Source organism: Chlamydotis macqueenii, chromosome 14 (genome assembly GCF_036417535.1).
Source record: "Chlamydotis macqueenii isolate bChlMac1 chromosome 14, bChlMac1.mat, whole genome shotgun sequence".
Classification (NCBI taxonomy): Eukaryota; Metazoa; Chordata; class Aves; order Otidiformes; family Otididae; genus Chlamydotis; species Chlamydotis macqueenii.
In genome coordinates, this window is record NC_141569.1 from 3,902,724 (window position 1) to 3,921,460 (window position 18,737).

The following is an 18,737-nucleotide window of genomic DNA, read 5'->3' on the forward strand; positions in this document are numbered from 1 at the left end:
GGCCCCTCTTCTCCCAGTGGGGTTAAACCCATTTTCTCCAGATATTTGAAGAAGTCACATAATAGTATTTCCAACACAGCATCTGTTTTCTGTCAGCTGCAGTCTTATTTTCCTCTTTAGAGACCACACTCCCTTCAGTTCTCCATCATCTACACCTGTAGCACTTTCAGCTTTTGCTGCTTTGGCCCCGGGATCCTCATGATGCTCTTTGTGCTCAGAGCAGATCTCCAAGCATGGTGCCAAGACCTGTGGCTGCAGTGTGACCCCAGCCAAATCATAGAATCATAGAATGGTTAGGGTTGGAAGGGACCTTCAAAGGTCATCTAGTCCAACCCCCCTGCAAGGAGCAGGGACATCTCCAACCGGATCAGGTTGCTCAGAGCCCCGTCCAACCTGGCCTGGAATGTTTCCAGGGATGGGGCATCCACCGCCTCTCTGGGCAACCTCTTCCAGTGTTCTACCACCCTCAGTGTAAAAAAAAATTTTCCTAATATCTCATCTAAATCTACCTCCCTCTGTTTTAAAACCATTACCCCCAGTCCTGTCACGACAGGCCCTGCTGAATTTTCTCCCCATCTTTCCTGTAGCCCCCTTGAGGTACTGGAAGACCGCTATCAGGTCTCCCTGGAGCCTCCTCTTCTCCAGGCTGAACAGCCCCAACTCTCTCAGCCTGGCCTCACAGGAGAGGTGCTCCAGCCCTTTGATCATCTTTGTGGCCTCCTCTGGACCTTCTCCAACTGGTCCATATCCTTCAGATGTTGGGGGCTCCAGAACTGGACACAGTACTCCAGGTGAGGTCTCACCAGGGCAGAGTAGAGGAAGAGAATCATCTCCCTCGACCTGCTGGCCACGCTTCTCTTGATGCAGCCCAGGATGCGGTTGGCTTTCTGGGCCGCAAGGACGCATTGCCAACTCATGTTGAGCTTCTCGTCCACCAGCACTCCCAAGTCCTTCTCCTCAGGGCTGCTCTCAATCCATTCTCCCCCAGCCTGGATTTGTGCCTGGGATTGCCACGATCCATGTGCAGGACCTTGCACTTGGCCTGGTTGAACTTCATGAGGTTGGCACAGGCCCACCTCTCCAGCCTGTCAAGGTCCCTCTGGATGGCATCCCTCCCTTCCAGTGTGTCGACAGCACCACACAACTTGGTGTCGTCGGCGAACTTGCTGAGGTTGCACTCTATCCCACTGTCTATGTCGCCGACAAAGATGTTGAACAGGGCCGGGCCCAACACGGACCCCTGAGGGACGCCACTCGTGACCGGTCTCCACATGGACATCGAGCCGTTGACCACCACTCTCTGAGTGCGGCCATCCAGCCAACTCCTTATCCACCGAGTGGTCCGTCCATCAAACCCATGTCTTTCTAGTTTAGAGAGAAGGATGTCGTGCGGGACAGTGTCAAAAGCCTTGCACAAGTCCAGGTAGGTGACATCCGTTGCTCGTCCCTTGGCCACTGACGCTGTCACCCTGTCACAGAAGGCCACCAAATTGGTCAGGCACGATCTGCCCTTGGTGAAGCCATGTTGGCTGTCACCAACCACCTCCTTGCTCTCCATGTGCCTTAGCATGGTTTCCAGGAGAATCTGCTCCATCACCTTGCCAGGCACAGAGGTGAGGCTGACCAGCCTGGAGTTGCCCAGGTCTTCCTTGTTCCCCTTTTTAAAAATGGAGGTTATGTTCCCTCTCTTCCAGTAATTGGAGACCTCACCAGACCATCACGACTTCTCAAATATGATGGGCAGTGGCTTGGCAACTTCATCCACCGGCTCCCTCAGGACCCGCAGATGCACTTCATCAGGTCCCATGAACTTGTGCACCTCCAGCCACAGGGTGCCTCCTTGAGTCATCCCTGAGGGGTGAACAGGGTGCTCTGGCTTACTCCCAAAACAGGGATGGAAGTTTTTCTCTTTCATCCTTGTAACATGATTCTCCATCTGCAGTACAAGCCTGTCCTCACATCTGCAGACTTTTATTTGGCACCCAGCTCCTCACAGGCATTGAGGAGCTCTCGGAATTTGGTTTGAAATCCTACCCTATTCCTTCCTTACCTATTCCCTGCAATTTCTCCTGGAAGACAGATAATATTTCTATCCCTACCCAGCTCTGGAATAAAAAGCGGGGCACAGATGCACCCAGCTGAGCATCACAGTGGGTCCTGAGCCAGGATTCCTGCCAGGGCTGTGACTCTCATCTCTCCAGCACTTATGATGAATAGCAGACAGGACATATTCATAGCGAGCAAGATGGAGGTGTAAAAAAAATCTCCTTTCCTCTGTGCCAAGCCCCGTGGGTACCACACAGGTCCAAATCAAATGATAAATTACTCACCTCACCAGACTAGGCAGAGTGGAGACCCACTGTCAGACCTCCCTGAGAAAGTCTGGAAGAAAAGTTCAGTCCTCTGCATCTTGCTAATAAATTCCCATTCATGCATGATTTCTCAAATGCCTTTTGAGTGCTTTCCTTTGCTCTCTGTGCCAGGAATGAGTCAGGCTTGGACGTACATCGTCAGGCAATCCAGAGCTGGCCTCTTGCTAGGAAACACCATTTGTTCAGCTGCAAGTGCCCTCTGGTGGTAATTCCCTATGTCATTGCTGGGATTTCCCCCTCTCCTTTCTGCTCAGCATCCTTCTGGGACATCTGTGCTCCAGTGCCAGGACAGTTCCTGCTCTGCTACTTCCCCATGGACTCAGAGGTGCTTCATGCCCTGCTTCATTGTCAGGTTCTGCAGCAAAATCATCAGTGTGTCCCTGATTTCATTCCTGCTGTGGGCCAGGACAGCCCCTGGGAGCTGAGCACTTGGCCTAGTTTGCTGCCCACGTGTTAGCTCATCCTCCACAGCACCGTCCAACAGCAGAAAGCTGCCTCAGCTGAGGATCCTCAGAGTGGGTACTCTCACAGTGCCCTTCTTTCCCCACAAACATTTGTATTTCAGCCAATTTTAGTGAAAACTTGGATGTATGAGATATCAGGGCAATTCAGTTCCCCTATGCTGCATGAAAAGTGGTGGCCAGGCAGGAAAACAAAACCTTACCTTGCTCCTCCAGTACGGAAAGACTGCAGTGAAAGCTCAACTGCAGTACAAGCCCTCAGAGACACCACAGGAAACCAGGTTTTATAACACTGCCTTTCCCAAAACTCCTTTTGCAACTCACTGTTCTCTTTCATTTCTATTAAATATCTTACAGAGTCATTCATTTTTCTTTAGAAAAAAAGCACTGAAGATGCCTGCACAATAGCTTTAACCGCAGTGGGGGAGAAGGGGTGTATAACAGAAAACGTGTGCTACACCCATAACGGGATCGAAATCCAGCCTGACCATTTCCTTGAACATGAAAGAGGCATTTTTAACCATGAGGTCACGTCACCCAGCTCCCCTGGGAAGGGTCACACTCATGCTGGCTCTTTCTGCTCTGCTCCACGAGGGGGGCAGAAATGGAGAACTGCAGAGTGAAAGTGAGTCAAAGGGGGATCATCTCCCGGGTCTCACATCAGGCAGACCCCCAGGCAGACATCAGAGGCATGCTGGCGGGATGCAGCATCCCAGGAGTTCCTCCTGCCTCAGGACAGAGGGGCACAGGGGGGCTGCAGCCACCACACAGCGACCCACCAGCCTCTCCGCCACGCATCGGCTGCACCCCTGTGTTTAAACTGCATGGTCCAAACCCTAGTGTGTATCCCTCTTCTCTCACATCAATCCTTGCAGGGGAACGGTCTCACCACCTGGCAGCACAGCCCCCTTGGTGGCAGGGGGCCATGTGAGCTGCTGCTCAGGAAAATGCAGAGCTGTCAGCTTTGGGTTGCACATCACTATAGCTTGGTCTAACAGCAAAAGGAGGAGCAACTGCTCATGTCTGGTTAAAACTCCGTTTTGCCAAGAGCTTTTGTTCTGCAGGGAGGACTTGGTCAGCTGAAAGTCTTGTGAATTAGGGGCAAGGCTGACAATGCTTCATTTCCATGTATACTGCTCCTGGCACTCAGATGAGATGCTTGCATGAAACGTGTGTGTAATACCAGCCCCAGGACTGTGAAATAAAGTTGCTCAAAGCTGACCTCTTCAATTTGTGTTTCAGCCAGCTCAACAAACAGTCTGTATCTCACAGGAGCAGCTCAGCACACAGCAGCTTTGAAAACTCGAAGTATCTCTGTAGCTGTTTAAATATAGACTAAAGCAGATATTTAAGTACTTATCATTTCTCCTGGCTCATACAATAAATCAGCTTATCCTGCAAACTGTCACACACTTAACTTCCTCTTCCCTGGGTGAGCTCAGCCTGGGTGTTCACCATCCAAGTGTCAGCCAGGCAATGGAGACAGGTCACACCTTACACCTTGGTGCCCATACAGTGAATGCTCATAATTGGACATAAGAAACACACACAGATGTCCTGGCTGAGCACCAAAACCAGCAAAGTGAGCAGCTCTGCGACTGTCCTGCCTCCAGCACAGTCAGAACAGGTTAGCAGGGAACCTCCACAGGTCATCTAACCACAACTTCTGCATGGACATCCGGCAGCGCCTGCTCCACCGGCCTACTTTGTCCTACCTCCCCAAAGCTCACCGTGACGCTTCTATGCCAAGTCACAAAATCACAGAATCCCTCAAATATAGACTGGTTGGGGTCAGCAGGGGCCTCTGTAGGTCATCTGGTCCAACCAGGGCCACAGAGAGCCCACTGTCCATGACTTTGTCCAGACAGCTTTTGAATGACTCCACAACCTCCCTGGGCAACCCATGTCAGTGCTCAGTCAGCCTCACAGCGAAAATGTGTTTCCTGATGCTCAGAGGGAAATTCCTGTGTTTCAGTTTGTGCCCATCATCTCTTGTTCTGTCACTGAGAACCCCTGAAAAGAGCCTGGCTCCATCCTCCTGGTGCCCTCCTTTCAGGTATTTACACACATTGATGAGATCCCCCTGAGCCTGAACGGTCCCAGCTCTCTCAGCCTGTCCTCATGAGAGATGCTCCATTCTCTTCACCACCTTTGTGGTTCTTCACTGGACTCTCCCCAGTCTCATGTCTCTCTTGCGCTGAGAAGCCCAGCACTAGACACAGCACTCCAGAGGTAGCCTTCCACAGGGTGAATGTGCCATGGGAATCAGCCACTCTTGATGATTTTCTTCTCCTTCGTGTGCCTGGAAATGATTTCCAGGATTAGCTGCTCCCATTCCAGGGATGGAGTTGAGGCTGACCAGCCTGTATTCTTGTCCTTCTTAAAGATGGGATTGACATTTGCTTTTCTGCACGCTTTGGGTACTTTTTCCAGTTGCCATGAGGGATCAAAGATTATTGAGAGTGGCCACGCCATGACATACGCCAGCTCCCTCAGCACTCATGGGTACATCCCATCAGGGCTCAGGTCCAGTTTGCTCAAGTATTCCCTGACCTCATTGATCCTCTTCCACCAAGGGTAGGTCTGCTTTGCTCCAGACTTTCCCCCCTGGTCTCTGGCCCCTGGGATTCCTGAAAGCCGGTTGTGCTAGTGAAAACTGAGGCAAAGGCGGCATTCAGCCTTTCCCATGCCCTGTGTAACCAGGTCCCCGTCTCATTGAACAGTGAGCCACATTTTCCCTCGTCTTCCTTTTGTCACCTACTTACAGAAGCCCTTCTTGCTGCCTTTGACATCCCTTACCAGATTCAATTCCAGTTGATCTTTAGCTTGCCTAACCTCATCTCTGCACACTTGGACAGTGCCTCTGTATTCCTCCTAGGTTACCTGTCCTTGCTTCCACCCTCTCTGTGTTTCCTTTTTGTGTTTGAGTTCGGCCAGGTGCTCCTTGTTCATCCATGCAGGCCGCCTGGCATCTTTGCCTGACATCGTGCTTGTCGGGATGGACCGCTCTTGAGCTTGGAGGAGGGGATCCTTGAATATCAACAGCTCTCCTGTGCCCTCCTTCCCTCCAGGGCTTTATCCCACAGGACTCTTCCAAGCAGAGCTATGAAGAAGCTGAAGTCTGCTCTCCTGAAATCCAGGTTTGTGAGCTTGCTTTTCTTCTTCCTCCCTCCCCTCAGGATCCTGAAGTCTACAGTCCCTGTCTCACCCTGTCCTGACCTGCAGGATGAGGCATATGAGACTCAAACATCACTATCCATCAGTCCTCAGCAGCCAGACAGTGTCTTTTTGGTTCAAAACTTTCTAGCCAGCTGTGGACCCTCCATATTTTGTCCGCCTGGAGCCAAAAGGCAGTTGTTTTCAGACATCTCACCCCATGTGACCAGGACTGAGTCTTCCCCTGTGTCAATGAATCTGAAGAGACTAAGAAACTTCACTCTGTTCTCACTCTGTCATGTCCTGCAGCCATGCCTGCTGCTCCTCAGCTTGGCTCTGGCTGTCTTCGGAAGGAGGCAGATGCCACCAAGCTCCTCACAAACCAGGATGTGCTCCTAAAAGCAGCAAGTTGCTGTTGCTTTGCAGTCAAAGCTACAAAGCGTGCTTGTGGAACACGTTCCTGAGATCTCAGGACAAGGATAAGGTGTAATTAGGCAGACTGAGATTAGTCTGAACAGCCAAATGTTGCACATCGAGGTGAAGTGCTGCACAGACATCCCATTTCACAGCTCGCCCTGTGATTCTGCCGCTCTGACACAGGCACTTCACTGGAGATCAAGAGGCATGCCACGCTGCTGTTTCATAAGATGTAAACCCTGCATAATGGCTGACAAGTATGTAGTTAATTGATCTTCAACTCTGCACTCCCGGCAAGCACCAAAGCTCAGCAACCTCCTTCAACAGGATGTTTCAAAGGCTCAAACATCCCTGCTCAGGGAGGTTCCCAGGTTCCCACACCATGCTCAGCCCCCAGCAGATGCGTCAGGGACAGCCAGGAGCCAGGCTCAGTCTCCCCAGATTAATGGACGTGGTTGTTCCCATCACTGCCCAGAGCTACAGGTCTCCTGCACTACCAGGGCTGCGGATCACATGCAGCTGTCCGTGTGGGGCATGGCTGTAGTCAGACAGGGAATGGGCCGTGGACAGTCTGATGAGGCAGCAGCTGGCATTAAGGGGCAGGGGACTGTCACCATCCCCCAGAAGCCAGGGAGCTTCGGTCCCTGGCCTCTTTGGGGAAGTGACCTTCCCAAGGGATGGAACAAACTCTTTGGGAATAGCCACACTGAGCATTAACTAGCACTGAGGGACTTTCCCCACTGGAGCTAAAGCTGCTGCTGGATGCCACCACCAGAAAGTGTCTTGGTGACAGAGGGCACTAACTAGCATCTCCTTCTTCCTGTGGTCTTAATGGTGGAGATATAAACTGCGCTCCAACAAGGGCTCAGGTCTAGCACATCTGGGAGTCCTGGGACAGAAAGGACTGATGAGATCGCGGACCTAAAACAGCTGGTAGCTGGCAGACATCCCCACACATGGTGTCACCGGCAACGAGCACAACCCATGGACATGCTGCTTTGGTTGGCATCAGTGGCATGGGCGTGGTGGCTGCCAGACATGCTGCTCCAGGAGAAGGGAGTACCCATAAAAGGAGGAAAATCCAGAGGGAAGAAATGCTAGCACCCCAGCAGCCTCTTGCCAGAATTTTCCAGGGAACAGTGGGAGCTGGGAAGTCTATCCTTGGAGGCTGGACCAGATGGCTTGCCTGATGGCTGCCCAGGAGCATCAGGGCACAGGAAAACAGCACTTGTGCTGATGGCTCCCTCCTGTTATTGTGTCCTGTCACTTTGGAGATGGAGGCAGTGCAGGAGAGGCAGCAAGCAGGCAGAGTTCTGCTTCCCAACAGCAGCAGCAGCTGTCTGGTCTCCACCTTGGAACACCTCCCCTGTGTTTAATTAAAATAATTTAAAACATGTAGATCCATTAAGATGAACTTGAGGATTGTTCAGAGCCCACAGGCAAGAGCTGGCTGACACCTGCTGCCTGCCTGGGGATGGGTGAGGAGCAACATTCCTCTGCCCTGGTCCCAGTGCGGGTGGCATATGGGGGTGGAGGTGACAATTGGAATCCCTGGGGCTCCAGGTTTCACAGAGCTTCTTACACAGTTGCTGATCTCTAAGCGAAGCCAAGCCCAACGAATGCACACAGGCTCCCTCTGTCCAAGCACTGGGGATTCAAATCAGGGCAGCTTGCTAAAGAGGTGACAGTGACTACAGGGGTCAGAAGTCTCTCTGGCACCGTGTGGACTGGAGGGTTGCGTTCAGCCTCATCACCAGGACCTGCTGAAACCTGGCTCTAGTGTAAGGCCATAAAGATTACAGATATGCCCATTCGCAACAGAGCTGCTTTGCTCAGTGCTTTGTGATCCTGCTCATTGCAAAGCAGTACGTGCCTTTCTAGAAGGATGAAATAAAGCTACTGGAAGACAATAAAAAGATTGACTTTTGCTTTCCTGGACTCCTTGCCGCACTGCAATCCATGGGTGTTGCATCTTCCTCAGTTGCTGCACTCTGCAAAGGTTCTCTCCAGCAAGGTGCTCAGACTTGTATAGCCGAGGAGGGGACGCTCATGGAACTCCCATTGCTCCTGAGGACCCCTTCCCTGCATGTCCTTTCTGCCCAGGTTACCTGCACCACCTTGGGCTCCATGTCAGGGCACAACTCCGCTGTCCCACATCCCTTGGTTTTGCTATGGTTTCCTCTTCTCACCCCAACCTGTCCCTCCCAAAGCACCTGCGCTGTCACTGTAAAAATTGAGGCTGCTTTTTCTTCCTCCCTTAATTGTTAAACTGCTTGATATCAGCTACTGCTTCTTCCATTTCAATGTATTTTTTGATACAGGAAATGTCCCATAAACCGCTCTAAATCATCGTTGCAATTCAGGAGAAATGCAACGCTGCTGGAAAGAAGCTTGTAAACTCACCATTATTTTCTTCCCTAATTACAATTTCAGTGACTCATCCCTGGTGCCACACTGCAGTGCACATCCATTGTGTGGATTTTTACTCAATCTCGAGCAGTCACAATTCACTGCTCAAGTTTTCAGGCCACCCAAGCCATTAGAAAAATAAATGTGAAATAAAAATCTGCTAGTACAGTTGGCTGGCCGAGCAACACAGCCCCTTGAGATAACAACAGAAGAGAAAGGCATTCACTGCTTTCCAAGGCTGCTTGTGCCAAACATGGCTGAGCTAGTGCGACCTGACATCTGAATATTTCCTCCTCTGAACAAGAGCTGACCCTTTCCCATCCCCTTTCCCATCCTCCTCTCTGCCATCTCAGCCCCATTCCTTCCCCTTCTATCCCACTCTTTCTTCTCCCCACCTCAATCCCTTTCCTCCCCATCTTTATCCCATACCCAGTCTTTGTCTCATCCCCTTCCCCTTCTCATCTAAACCCCACTTCAACCTCCATCCCTATCTCATCCCCATCCTACTCACATCCCACCCATCCCATTTACATCCCCATCTCTATTCCCATCCCATACCCATTCTGTGCCTATCTCCTGTCTCATTCTCTTCCTGTCTTCTATCTCATCTCTGTTCCTATCCCATTCCCATCCTATCCCTATCCTCCTGTTTTGTATGGCATCCCCAAAGGCTTCCCCAGTCACAACCATTCACTCCTGCAGGGAGAGGTTTCTGGGGACTTTTCCTGGGAGGATGGTGGCGCTGGGCAGCTCCCACAGGAGCTGTTGGAGACACAGTGTTGGAGAGTGTTGGGACACAGACCAGAGCTTGCTCCTCTGCACTCTGCTGCCTGTCTCAGCTGCATGAGGCAAAGGCACTTGGCCCTGCTCATGCTGTTCCTTCACTGTTCAAGAGGCTTATCAGCCCGTTTGCACAGGGATGCACAATCCTGGTTTTCCCAGGGCCATTCCCCAGCTCTGCCTGGTGGACAGAGACAGAGAAATGCTGACTTTGGCCATGAGACTGGCAGGATAGCACTGGGACATACCCTGCTAGTCCAGATGTCCAGGGCAACAAAGCCTTTTGTCAACCTGGCACAACACCCAGGGAAGAGCTGACCGTAATTGTCCAGCCCATGCCAAGAGAGCTGCTGCCTGCCATTGTGGCAGGCTCTGGCATTGGGTCCTGGCATGTTGCTGAGCAAGGCCAAATTCTGCTACAGTGAATTTAATCCACTGGGCTTTCAGAGCCATGCTGAAGGGGCTCAGCGGGGCTGGGGCAGCTGGCAGAGGAGCCCAGCCTCCCCCCGATCTACCATGCAGGACACAGTGCCCTGCTGAGCCACTCCAAGCCCATGCCAGCCACCCGGACTGTTAGCCAAAGCTCAGTGTTACTAAGCAGCCAAATGCTGTGGCTATTGTGCAGCTCAGTTTCTCAGCATCATTCGGGATGAAGTTGGGTGATCCCATTTCAGTCGCTGACTCTCTGGCTTCCTCTGAAAGTGCACTGGGAAGGAAAGATTGGAGCCTGTGGGAACCAAGCTGGCAAACTCACCTGGTGTCTCTGTGGCAAGATAAGTCAGAGAAAAGGGCCTTCCTGAGCTAGCCTGGGCACTGTGGCCAAAAACTGGGCTTACACAGCAGGTTCACCAGCTCTCCTGTTCCAGTGGTGCAGGGGCAACTACAGCTGGCTTTGCTCCTGGGGCTGAGAAGGATGGGAACGGAGTCTTTGCTGACACTGCAGCTGGCAGAAACAATGCACAAACAGAAATCCTTCTTGTTGTCTTGCACGGTCCCTGTTTACACCCTGGGATATTGCAGTGAGGGGAGATGAGGCTGAGGATTTGGAGCAGAGCAGGGCAGAAGGGGGAACCCAGCTTGTGTCCCTGCCCTGCTGAAGCCTCCAAAATACCTGCAAGCAGTGCATCAGGACTGGGGCAAGTGACCCAGGCACACACGGGATATACATAACTGTGTCATTAGAGGGTGCCAATGCACTGTGCTGCAGAACAAGCCTCTCCAAGGTTCCCCATGGCAGTGCAGGCCTGGTGAGCCCAACAAGCCTCAACCAAAAGGCTTAACCAAAGCTGTGCTTGGGTTTTGCTTTAAGGTCAGGACTCCACTGGAAGATGCCTCCAGAGCTCCCAGCAAACACAAATCCACATTAATTCCCTTGGAAGGACAGTCCATGGGCTCCAAAACCTGCTCTGATGAGCTGCAGGGCTTGGCTTGCTGAGCAAGGTAGTGAGTGCCACTCTAGCCAAGTTTGGGGACCCTGCGGCCACATCATCCTGGATGTGTGAGTCCATGGGTGCCTGTGACCATGACCCCAACACCTGGAAAACCTCCTGCCACTAGCGAGGGAAAACTTTGGCCCCATTTCCCACAAACTGAACAACAGCAGGCACCTTGAAGAAACTTAGGGACAAATCATCAGATCCCTAGCCAGCTCCTCCACACCTAAACAGACTCAGCTGGCTGTGAAGGTTATTCAGATGAAACCTCTTCTAAAACTGGGATTTTCCCTATGCCCAGCTACTACTCACAATACTTTCTAGAGTGATTTCAGCCTTCAGCTCCCTCCCTCCATCACCTCTCTGTGCCAGCATCTTAAGCAGAAGTTACCATGTCATGTCTCTCCAGCACAAAGCTGAAACAACCTGGGTCCCACTTCTGGGAGGTGGAAAGCCAATGTCAGAAACAAACCAGAACACCCACAAAGACAGACATGGGCTTTCCCTGTGCCCTCAAGCTGCTAAACTGCTGCTGAAGCATCTGGAAGTAAGGTCAGTCTGCAGCAACAGGGGAACTGGCTGAAAAGGGGCTGGCGTAGCCCTTTATTAATAGAGAGCAGCACCTACATGCTGTCCCATGGGATATAAACAGTGTGCGAATGAGATTCACAAGTGCAAGGGAAGGGCCCTGCCAATGGCCAGGGTACAATTCTGCAAGGGTCTGATTTCAGCAGGTCCTACGGGTCCAGGATGGCCATGGGGCAGTGCTGGCAGAACGGCTGTAGGCAGATTGCATGGGTGTCCTGTCAAGTTTGGTGTGGCTTGAGTCAAAATCCCTTGGTTAGTGGCACAGGGAGCTTCCCACACCAGTCACAGGGCTCAAAGCAACTCACACATACAACGTTTAGAGCCCTTGGACAGAGAAGGTCTATTCTCCAGGTATGTGTGATGTCCAGTTCTTCCAGGACCAGAGCCAAAAACCATAATCAGTCCAGCTACTAATAAAGAAACACAAAACAACATCAAGGTCTGGAGAGGACTGCTGCTGAGCCACAGCCTCCTACCCTGGTAATGGTTGAATATCCCACTAAATGTCCCTGGACAACTGGGGGCATCCCAGGGAAATCCCAGCTCAGTATTTACTCTGAGCCGCCCAGCATGTTGAGCTGGGGGACTATGGTTGTTTAACCCCAGTCAACAATCAAGTACCACACAGCTGCTCACTCACCCTCCTCCTCCCCAGGGGATGGGGAAAGAATTGGGAAGAAACAAAACTCGTCAGTTGAGATAAAGACAGCTTACCAGGATAGCAATGGAAAACATATATAAAAATAATGATAAAAATATGAATTTTTTTTAAAATGAATTATACACAATTTCTCACCACGCACCAACACAATGACTGATACAGCCCATCCCGAGTAGCAATCACAGAACAAAATAAAACTGAAAATTATCTCAGAATGATTCCGAACAGTAAGAGAAAAGTGAGACAGCTCACTGACCCACTCACACTTAAGTACTGAGCGTGACGTTTATGGCATGGAATACTCTCTTTGGCCAGTTCAGGCCAACTGTTCTGGCTGTATCCCTCCCAGCTTCCTGCACCTGCACATTAGTGAAACCTGGGAAGCTGGCCAGTGACCTTGGTCTCTTTAGCAACAACTCATAACATCAGTGTGTTTATCAACATTCTTCACATAGGAAATTCAAAACACATCAGTAACTGAGAGGAAAATTAGCTTTATCCCAGATGAAACCAGGACAGGGGCTTGGGACAATTTTTCCTTTCCTGCCCTGTCCATTGGGTCACATCACTGTGGGCCACCTCAGACAGATGAATTTTAGGAGTACTACTGTCTTGCGTAGTACTGCTCTGAGGTTTAATTATTCAGGATCTTGCAAAGCACTCTGCATTCCTGAGATAAAATGCTTTGTAGGAAGCACAAGGCACTGTTATGAGAGGGCCACTGTTACTGCCTTCTCTCAAGTGCTCTTCTGTTTGCCTTCCAGCAGGCAAGGGCTCCTGCACACCACAGGGTACCTGCAGCTAGTCTGCTTTGAAGGGTGATGGTTCGCCTACTAACAGCATAAAACTGCAACCATTGAGATGTCATTCCCCCTGTGAAATCTCATCTCTTCCCCATTTCCAGCCATCATTGCAGGACCGTGGTAGAACCCACGCGGAAGACTCCTGTGCTTAGTCTCATTGTGTATCACCTCCTCTCCCAAGACTTGCCTGGGCTCGGAGCATTGCATGCACGTGGGCACATGCCATCCTCCATACACATCACAGTCTTTGCAGCAGCAGCAGTCGACCTGTCCAGGCCACCCCAAGCACCGCCCCAGCCTCCTGGCCATGCAGGTCGGTTTCTTTGGAGTGGGGAATGGGTCATGTTCAGTCCCTGCTCCTCACTCCTACATGCAAGGAGGCAGCAGGGGTCTGCCCGAGGGTCCAGACCCAGCTGGCATTGCTCTGAGGCTGATTTATGGCTGCTTTGAAGCTCTTTTGCATCAGTTCAGCTAACCAGATCTTCAGCTAAGCAGAGCATCTGCTTTGCCAAGCCTCCATCGATCTGCTGAACCGCAGTCAGGCCAGCCCAAGAATGATGTATTGTTGCTGGCTTATTGCTGCTGCTATCTTGGTTTCCCATAGTTTAAACACCTCTGGAGCTGAGTCAGCAGAACTGAAATGTGCCCTGCCTCAGCTTCTGTAGAGCATTCCATCAGGGAGGTAACAGGTCTTTCCTCATCCACTCCCTCAGCTCTGACTGTTGCAGGAGCAATGGACTAAACCATCCCCTTGAGAGCAACCAGGGTTTGTCTGCCCAGACCCCTCCATGACAGCCCTTGAGAATACACCAGCTGGAGAGCAAAGTGACCACATCTGCCTTGTGAACTTAATCCCGTGGCCCTGCTGCATGCTTTCTCCTGTACAAATGACGTCCTTTCAACAGCACTCAGCCTTGAGTTTCTTCATCTCATTTACAAATGATGGCAAGTTGAAACCCACACTTTCAGGGGTGGCCTGTGCTCAGCCTTTTCTTGCAAACTGAGGCACAGCAAAGTGATCTGTGATCAGTGATCAGCCTGGCCCTTGTTGATTTTCACATACACAAAAATAACAGCCTTCCTACCTTATCTTCCAGCATAAATCTTACTTTACTGGGTGGGAGTGAGAGATGAGCACGAAGCAGGTGGAGATCAAAAGACACTGAGCGTGATGGAGCACAGAGACCCAAGACTTCAGAGAGACCCAGCACCAGACAGCAGCTTGGGAAGGACGCAGAGCCCTGGGACGTGCGAGCAGAAGCACAGATCAGCTTCAGGACTATCTTGCATGGGCTCAGGTCACAGGAAGCAATGTAACAGCCTTGTGCACTGCTCTAGCGTGTGGCACTTCCCAGCCCTTTAAAGAGGGAAAGGGAGAGAGGGAGACTCTGCCAGTAACACTCCATTTCACCATCAGAGAAGGCAACTGAGACAAGGAGCAGTTGGAGGGTTTCCTAAGTCAGCAGGAGGCATACCGGAACCCATCCTGAGGAAGAAGAGCCAGTTTTTGGAGTGTAGGGCTTAGATTTGCCCAAATGAGGCTACCAAGACATGAAGGGACATTGTGTCTGTCCAACATCATGGCATCATGCCAGGAGGGTGTAACTCAGGCTGTACCAGCCAGTACAGCAGCGACCCACTTCACACGTGGGTTTTGCAGCCTGGGTCACTGTTGCTTCTGTGTTCACAGGACCAGTTTGCCATCAGGAGTACCAGTCCCATTCCACTGACTTGATCCTCCCAGGAAGCATTTTCATTTTGAGGTGTTATATCGACCCTGGATCTGCCCAGAAGGTCCTAAAGGGTATTTTTGTGTGGAGGCACTGGCATGTGGTAGGAATGAACAAGCAGGCTGGTGGGAGTGTGGGGATCGATCGGGATCTCTTCAGCTGGCACTGTCCCAGAGAAAAGGATGAGAACGTCTCCTCCCTGATCCCTTCTACCCCGCAGACACCTCTGCCAAAACCAACAGCCAGCAAAACTGCCCCGTTCTGCCTGCAACCTCTAGTTTCACATAACTGTCTTGCAAGACAGTGGAGTATTTCACAAGGCTTTTGCAACAGGTTTACCCAAATGACTGTGTGAAAAGAGGTGCAAAAGATGTCAAGAATGGGGGCAAGTAACCATGGCAAGTCCTCTGGGCAATGGTCTTGCACTCTGCTGTTTCCCTTCTTACAGTTCACCTCGTCTCTGCAGCTTGAAGTGCTGTGTGGGTCCAGCTGCTGCATTTGTCCTCTGCAAGGTCAAGTCCTTCTCTCTGGTTTGTGTCTTTCAGGCAATCAGAATGAAAAAAAGTAAACACCAAAGACAAAAGCTGTGATTATAGGGCCACTGAGTTTGCCAGGCATAGGGAGGGCTAGGGGAGATAACTTGCTAAACCAGAGTTTCCAGGCAGCACAGGTTTCCCAGTAAACAGGATTCACATCTCCCTTCCCAGCAACGGTCTGCCAATAATGGTAGGTGATATTACAGAACTGGAGAAAGCAAGGGAGAAAATCACTGGTAAAATAAAAGTGCAAAGGAGATTTTTTTCATAAGTGCAAATTTGGTCTCTCCTCCAGCATCTGAGACAACATTTTCAAAAAAATCACATTAGTGTATCTCAGGAGCTTCCTGCCCTCAGCTGCAACTCAGTACAGATCACATCGCACTCGCCTGCAAGTGTGTAGTGAAGCCCATTGGAGAGCTCACGTGAACCCATTAGTTCTCATGTGTAACAACCCCAGGATGCTCCCACCACCTCTCAGCCAACTTCTGGGGATGTGCTAACACACCTGATGGAAACCAGGTGAACATACCCTCCACGCGTCCTTGCTCAGTGTGAAACCTGCCTCTTCTCATCCCAGGGGAAGGCTGGCTTGTCTTCTCTTTGTGGGAGCTACATCCCAATTTGTCGTATGATGTTACATCTCAACCTTGTTTCCAGGTTACAGTAGACATCTGCACCTAGAAATCAATACAGAATTTCTGTTGGAGGGGTAATAAGAGCAAGAAAGCCTGGACTGCATTAGTATTTGAAGTATGTGCAAACTGGGTAATAAGGAGATTGAAGTATCATTTTCAGATTTTAATGAAGATAAGCAATGTTTCCCAAGCTGCCTTCTCAGTTAATATTTAACAAGACAATGGTGTGTGCCCACTGGCACTGGAGTAAAGGACCAAGAAAAGTTTAATGTTAACCCGCAGAACAACGTTTTTTGCATCTGCTGCCAGGTACCTAGCCAGGCAGTATCATTTACAAATGCATATGTAAATAATATCATAGGGCAAGAAAGCTGCTTCCCGTCAGCCCCTCCACGACAGTTCTCCTGTTCCTCACGCCATTTCACAAGTCACTTGGGCTCACAGGCGTGAGGATTTTGTTTGTTTGTTTGTTTCGATCTGTTCGTTTTCTCCCATTTTGCAGAGCAAATTGCCTCCTGGGAAGCTTTGGCAGGCACCCAACCTGAGGGCAGCATGGCTGGGGCAGACAAGGCTGGTGGGCTGGTGGATTCACTCACTGCGTCCAGAGAACTGCAACCTCTGCCAGAGGTTCCCTGCTGGTTGCTGGGAAAGGGCTCTCTCCCACACCTCCCATCAGGCAGGTGGTTTCATTTAGGATGCACTTAGGGTGGTGGGCTCTTCATAGAGAACGGTGGTAGCTGTGTATTTTCTCATCCAGGCACACAGCACATCCTACACGAATGTGAATAACATCTTCCTGGCTAAGCCTCATTAGGGACCCAACACTAAGCTGGCCTGATTAGCTCTACTAATCAATGAAGAGGATTCGGCATGTCTGACAGTGCAGGAGCAGGATCATGGCCCTCTGCTCCCCGGGGACCAGACACAGCCACAGCCCCCGGCCCCACCTCATGCCAGCCAGGCACACAGTCACTCTGCATCTGGCAGCGGCCACGCCCTGGCTGCTGGTCACCACCAGGAGTCGCAGTCAGGTGTCGAGGCCAGGAACAGTAATTTAATACTTTCACCCATGTCCCCGACCTATTTCATCTGGGCAAACTTGAGCAACTGCTCTCCCAGCCTCTGCGCTTGGACCTTCTCCTACACGTTTGCCATTATCAGCAGAAGGCATCAAGGCACTGGGCAAAGATCCACGTCGCCGGCCTGCGAGGAAATGTCAGTGGGAACGGCACAGGAGATGTCTGGGGGTGAGAGTGGGTCCCAGCCCAGACGCTGCTGTGTGCGGGGGCTCCCTGGCGGGGCTGCTGTTGGCCGAGCCGCGCTGCTGCCGACACCGGCCCCCATGGCCGCTGGGCCTCGGCGGGGCTGCAGCTGAGCCCGCGCTCCATTTCGGGGGGATGAGCCCCCCTCGTATCCACCTCGACCCCACCGCTGTGCAGCGGCCTTGCTTACTCTTTCCTTCCTCCGCTCTCACTCAGCTGCACTTTTTAGTTTTAATTCCCCTTTTAAGACCTCGCTTGGCTCAACTTTCGGTTAGCCCCCACTTCCCACGGGCAGGCCCCCGCTCCCTGTTTCCGCGGCGACCGAACAGGAGCCCCGCGGCCCATACGGACCGTTAACCATTTCCTCGCGCTCCCACGTCCCGCTGCGCACGCCGCTAATGGCGGCTCCCGGCCCCCCCGCGCGCCCACTCACGGCCCCCGGAGGCGCCGGGCGCGGCCACGCCCCCCGCCTGGCCACACCCCCCCAGGAGGGGCGCGGGGCGTGTGACGTCAGCGCCCGCCGCGGAGGGGGAAGAGGTGCTGGCGGCGCGAGAGCGGTAGCGTCTGAGGTACGGGGGCAGCGGGGAGCCCGTGGGGGGCGGCGTGCGGGACCGGGACCGGGTGTGCGGGGGGGAGCTGCCAGAGCTGGATGTGGGGCCTGGAGCTCCCACGAGTGTGCGGCTGGGGCTGGGACCCTCCACGGGTGTGCGGGGGGGCTGTGGGTGCTGGGTGTGGAGCTGGGAGCCCCCATGGGTGCGGGTGTCCCCGGGATGCCCGGTCAGGTGAGCGCGGGGCTGGAGCAGGAGTAGGGGTGGCCAGCGAAGGCCCTAGGCCGTGGTGCTGCCGCCCTGGGGGTGCCTCTGCCTCTGCCAGCTCTCGGGACGCGTTTGGGGTCACGGAAGGGTTTGGGTTGGAAGGGGCCGTTAAAAGCCACCCAGCCCAACCCCCCTGCCAGGAACAGGGACATCTCCAACCAGATCAGGTCGCTCAGAGCCCCGTCCAGTTTGGCCTGGAAGGTTTCCAGGGATGGGGCATCCACTGCCTCTCTGGGCAACCTGGGCCAGCGCTCCACCACCCTCAGCGTAAAAAAAATTTTCCTGATGTCCAATCTGAATCTTCTGCCCTCTATTTTAAAACCATTACCCCTCATCCTATCGCAACAGGTGTGTCACAGTCATGGGCTTATTTCGTGTCAAGCGAGGGGTATGCTGGTGCTGCAAGGAGATAATAGTTTTGCGTCATGCATTTAAAAGCCATTGCGGTTGTCCTGGATTTACGTTTCCTGTGCCCGTAGCTGTTGGAGACCTCGTTTGGATAACTGAATGTCATGGTGGAACAGGAGAATGAGGAAAGGAGCGTACCAGCCTCCTCTCCTCTGCTGCACGCCTCTAGCAGCCCCTTTCCAGAGTGGCAGGGAGGTCTGTCCCGGTCGTCCTGGGTTCATGTTCAGCTCTACCTGAAAGGGGAAAGAAAAAGTACTTTTTGCTTTTG